Source organism: Mixophyes fleayi, chromosome 10 (genome assembly GCF_038048845.1).
Source record: "Mixophyes fleayi isolate aMixFle1 chromosome 10, aMixFle1.hap1, whole genome shotgun sequence".
NCBI classification, from domain to species: Eukaryota; Metazoa; Chordata; class Amphibia; order Anura; family Limnodynastidae; genus Mixophyes; species Mixophyes fleayi.
The window spans coordinates 47,560,968-47,566,679 of record NC_134411.1 but is presented as its reverse complement, the minus strand read 5'-3'; positions in this window follow the sequence as shown (position 1 = coordinate 47,566,679).

The window sequence follows — 5,712 nt, the reverse complement described above, 5'->3', positions numbered from 1 at the left end:
CACATGTTCATACCTTCCTCACTCAGCAGACCTATTTTCTCTCTCTACCAGGGGCGGATTGGGAACTTAAAGTGGCCCTGGAAAAAAGTCTGAAAGTGGCCTCATGTAGGCAGGGCTCAGTATGTGTGCGCCTGCCAGTGTATATGTGTGACCAGTGTATGTTCCGGAGTTTGTGTGCCAAGTGTTTGTACCTGTATATGTGTCTCCTGTTCGTGTCGCTTAACCTACTGCTGGTGTCTAGCTCAGTTGCTGCTTGTCTGGATCCTGGAATGTTGGGGGTCCTATTTGGGGGAAATAAAATGGTTATATGAAACTTAGAAAACTTCAGCCCCATGTTAAATCAATAGCACTCACATTTAATAATTAGGCCTCCCTCCAGCCCCAACATTAAAATAATAATATTTACATTTGGTAGATATTTCCCTCCAACCAGCCTTGACATTAAATTAATAGCATACATTTAATAAATAGCCCTCCTCCCCAAACTCAGCACCACATTCAATTAATAGCCCCCAATCCACCCCATCTTAAATAATAGGCCCCACCAATAAATTAAATTGCCCCACCATCACCCCACAAATAAAATATCACCCATTTAATAACTAGCCCCCACCTAAACACCACCATTAATTTAATACTCTACCTCCCACATTATATTAAGACAACCCCCCCCTTCACTTCCTCACACACATATTAAGAACCCCACCCCCTTCCTCATAGAGCCAGATTTAGACCTCATGGAGCCCTAGGCAAGCTACTGGTTTGGGTCCCCCCTCCATGAAACAATCCATAGCACTTTATATTTTTAGCATGGCATATATTCCTATAGTTAAGTAGAAGGTTAAGCTATGTGTTGTCGCACATCACACTTCGGCCACTGCATCACATTGCGGCACCCTCATTACTGTCCCTCATCACATTGTGCCCTCATTTATCATTACACTGCATCACACTGTGGTAACTGCAGTTAAAGAATAATATCTTGTCAAAGGATCTAGCAGAATTTTGAAATATACTGGTAATATACTCCATACAATGAATATTAAGCTCCGTGGTCGAAGTGGAAATTTAGAAGTGGCGGTATGAAAAATGTAATGGGAATGTAAACAAGTGAATGGAATTTGATTAATTTTACAATGAAGGCAGTATAAGAAGTAGCGGTATGGCATACTACAGTATACACCCCACTTCCACCGCTGCTTACCTTTCAATTCACACAAATTGTACCTTATCTTTAACTAAACTTGGGTATTAATCATAATTAACATGTCGAGAAGCTGCAGTTCAGGGTTAGCAAGCCCAGTAATAAAAATCAGCAGTCTCCTATCGCTACGTTAGACTGTCCTTCACTACAGTTACTGACTGCAGCCCTCTACCTACAGAAACATATTAACATGGATTATTACATTCCAGCACTTTTTCATGTCAGTCTTCTGCATGAATCCCATAGTACAGCATTTAAACAAGACAGATCTCCTCATAATCTAAATCCCACCAGATTCAGGACAGTTGGCAGACTGTTCTGCTCTCTCCTACCTGTTCTTGTCACTTTCACCACCTGTGGCTGCAGGTGTCTTTAGATCAGTTACTGCTTGTCTGGATCCTGGAATGTTGGGGGCTCTATTTGGGAAAAAAAAAAATGAGTACATGAAATTTAGAAAACTCCAACCAGCCCTGGTGTTAAATCAATATAGCACCCACATTTTTTAAGAAAGCTGCCTCCAGCCCAAACATTAAATTAATAGCATACATATTTAATAAATAGACTTATTTCCCTCCAACCAGCTCCAACGTTAAATTAAGTGTTCCCATTTAAAAAATCTATTTCTTTCCCTCCAAACAGCCCCAATAATAAATTAAATATAATTTACGTTTAATAAATATAAGCATTTCCCACAACCATCCCAGGCATTAAAAAATGCATAATCACATTTAATGAATACACCTCATTTTCCCCAAACATTCAATTCATAGCTCCCAAATCACCACAATATTAAACTAAAGGTCCAATTGCCTCATCTTAAATTGATAGACCCCACTATTAAATTTGCCCCATCACCCCACAAATAAAATAGCACCCAATAATTGGCCCCCACCTGCACGCCACCATTAAATTAATAGCCTACCTTTCACATTATATTAAGACCCCCCCCCCCCTTCCCTCACATGTAATATAAATACACTGGCCCCTCACACACACATAATATTAACACACTGCCCCCCTCCCTTCCCATAATATATATACATTGGCCACACACACACACACATTATATATATATTGGAGATGCTCAGGCTTGGTTTCCTGAGAACTCAACACACCCGAACTTAGCATATCTGGTACTTTCGCATTGTTACGCTGTCGGATTTCGCGAGTATTAAAATCGATAAATACCGCCCTCCACGGCGATCTACCGCCATTTGAAAGAGGGACACAGAAAGGGTAGCACAGTCGGTAGAGCAGTTGGCCAGCAACATAAATAGAATTGAAAGAGGAGGGGGTAGCAGTGTTCAACAAAGTCTACAGTGACATTCAGGAGAGCTCCATTGCTAATTCTCATTGCTGAAATGCAAATATTAGTGCTGTCAGGCTTGGTGTAATTTTGCAGTCACATTCTACTGTGTTATATCGGTAACACACAAAGAGGAGAGCTCCATTGCTAATTGTCATTGCTGAAATGCAAATACTAGTGCTGACAGGCTTGGTGTAAATCTGCAGTCAAATTGTACAGTGTTATATAGGTAACACACAAAAAGGAGAGCTCCATTGCTAATTGTGATTGCTGAAACACAAATACTTGGCCTTGCAGACTTTTCTTCTGAATTTAAGTCAAAGTGTACGGTGTTATCAAAATGGATTCACAGCAGTACACAGAAGAGCAGGAGAACCAATCGGCTGCTGCCACTAGTCATGATGATAGTAATCCCTGTAAGTCATCTGGTAAAGCCTATGTAAATGTACATAGTGTGTTTAAGTCAGGCAAGCAAAAATGTAAAAAAAACACCTTTTACCTTGGTCAAGAAAAAAAGCTGTAATCCAGGCAAAGTTATCTGCAGAAAAAAATAAAATTGCCAACATGCCATTCTACACACGCAGTGGCAAAGAAAGAATGAGGCCTTCGCCTTTGTCTATGAGTGTGATATATGAAACTGTTACTGAGGCATCTTCTGGTAAGGTCAGTCGTGACTAAGCAAGACCTTGTCATTCGGACTCCAAAAGTGGTGCCCAAATACTTTTACGTGTAAAAGCCGATCTGGAAGAAAACAGTAAGGCATTAGAGAAAAATGTATGTTCAGATTCAGAAGTGACACCAATTCCTGAGGAGAGTCCATCCACGAGTGCTATGTGTAATCGTGACCATTCTGATAGTGTACCCATAAAGAAGGCCCCTGTCAGCATTTATGCAGATGTGTGCCTGAACAGCTCAAGTGTAGCCGGTGATACACCAATTGAGGATGCCACTTTGGAATTGCAACAAGATGAAGGAAATATTTGTGTAGTTGACGAGGGCACTAATGAGGATGTTGATGAGGATGATGTTGTTTGTGTAAGTCCTGCATCGGTGGAAGCAGGTCTGGCACATGATAAGAAGAAGGCCATTGTCATGACTGGACATAAGACTAAAAAATCCACTTCTTATATGAGGAATTATTTTTACCCAAATACTGACAACAGTTGTCTAACCATTTGTAGTGTATGTAAAGCAACAGTCAGTCAAGGGAGGGACCTTAACCACCTAGGAACCTCATCCATGTTACGACATTTGACGCGAGTTTATGGCAAGGTGTTGGGAAAATCAGAAAGTTACGTTAAAAAAATAACAAGCAGTCCATCATCAGCTGGGACCCTTCTCTCACCTACATCCCGACGCCTGCAATCTACACCCACAACACCATCCTCGTCAATATCTTCAGTAACGATCGGAGTTAGCCCTGCATCCAACTTGGTAAGGCTCGATTACTCCAGCACTATAATTGATTCCTCTGAAGAATTCTTGAGCGTTAGTCCCACTGCTGCTGCTGTTGCTGCTGCTGGGGGTGAATCTTCATCCCAGAAGCAGAACAAGAATAAGACTACTAGTAGTTTACAACAATTGACTGTTAAACAATCCTTTGCAAGAGGAAGCAAGTATTTAAGCTGTCACCCAGTCGCAAAGCGGATCACAGACGCCATCTCGATTATGCTAGTATTTGATATGTGTCCAATATCCACTATTAATGCAGCTGGTTTTAGACAGCTACTTGAGGTCTTGTGTCCCGTTACAAAATTCCACCACAACACCATTTCAGTAGAAAAGCTATTCCTCACCTATATCACAAGGTTCATAAAAATTTATTTATTGGGCTGCAAAATGCCTTTCTACCCACAGTACTCTTAACCACAGATATGTGGACAAGCGGAACTGGGCAAACTAAAGATCATATGACTGTAACAGCCCACTGGATTGGTGATTCACCTTCAGCAGCAGCATGTACCCAAGTAAGTCACATTTGTCAGAGGTAGGCTACTCTGTGTATCACCGGATTCACTAAGAGGCATACAGCTGACAATCTGTTACAAAAACTAAGCAATGTCATTGCAACATGGCTTATCCCGCTTGATCTCTCCTCAGGATATGTCATTTCTGATAACGCCACCAATATTGTTAGAGCATTACAGCTGGATGAATTCCATCACATTCTCTGTTTTGCTCACACAATAAACTTGGTGGTGCAGAGCTTTTTAGAAAATGACAGGAAAGCGCAGGAGATGCTGTCTGTGGCCCGTAAATTATCTGGACATTTCCGGCATTCGGCAACATTGTGTAGAAGATTGCAGCAGCTGCAAGAGCAATTTAATTTGCCCTGCCACCAACTGAAGCAAGAGGTGGTGACAAGGTGGAATTCCACCCTGTATATGCTTCTGCGGATGGAGGAACAGCAAAAAGCCATCCACGCTTACTCCACAAGCCATGACATTGGGAAAGGGGGGGCTGTATTTTAGTTAAACGCAGTGGAGAATACTTTCCGTTTTGTGCAGGGTGCTGAAACCATTCAAAGTGGTCACCTGTGAAGTGAGTTCAGACACTGCTAGCTTGAGTCAAGTGATTCCCTTAATTAGAATTTTGGAAAAGCAGCTTGAGAAACTGAAGGAGGCGATTAAACAAAGCAATTACGCTAAGTATGTCGGACTTGTAGATCAGGTATGTTATTCGCTTTGCCAGGATCCAAGAGTTATCAAAATCTTGAAATCTGATCACTACATTTTGGTGACTGCTTGATCCTCGGTTTAAGAGCTATGTCTTCTCTTTGTTTCCAACTGACCCAGATCTGAAGAGATGCAAGGAGCTCCTGGTTAGCAATATGACAGATCAAGTGTTACATGCCAGGACGGCATCTCCTCCTTCAGTCTCTCAACTGCTGCTTGGAAAAAACTTCGCTTTCTGAAGCGACCCAGGGATGATGCAGATGACTCAGCACCAAATTTTGACATCTGGTCTGGGCTAAAAGAATTGACCGGGAAAAAAAAGCTGCCCACCCTCCAATGTGTACTCGGAAAGAGTTTTCAGCACAGCCAGGAACCTTGTCAGCCATCGGCGTAGGAGGCTACTTCCTCAAAATGTGGAAAAAATGATGTTCATAAAAATTAACTTCAAGTTCCACGAGGAAGGCCTTTCCCGCCAATTACATCAAAATACTGAGACTTCTGTAATGGTGGATTCCAGCGGTGATAAA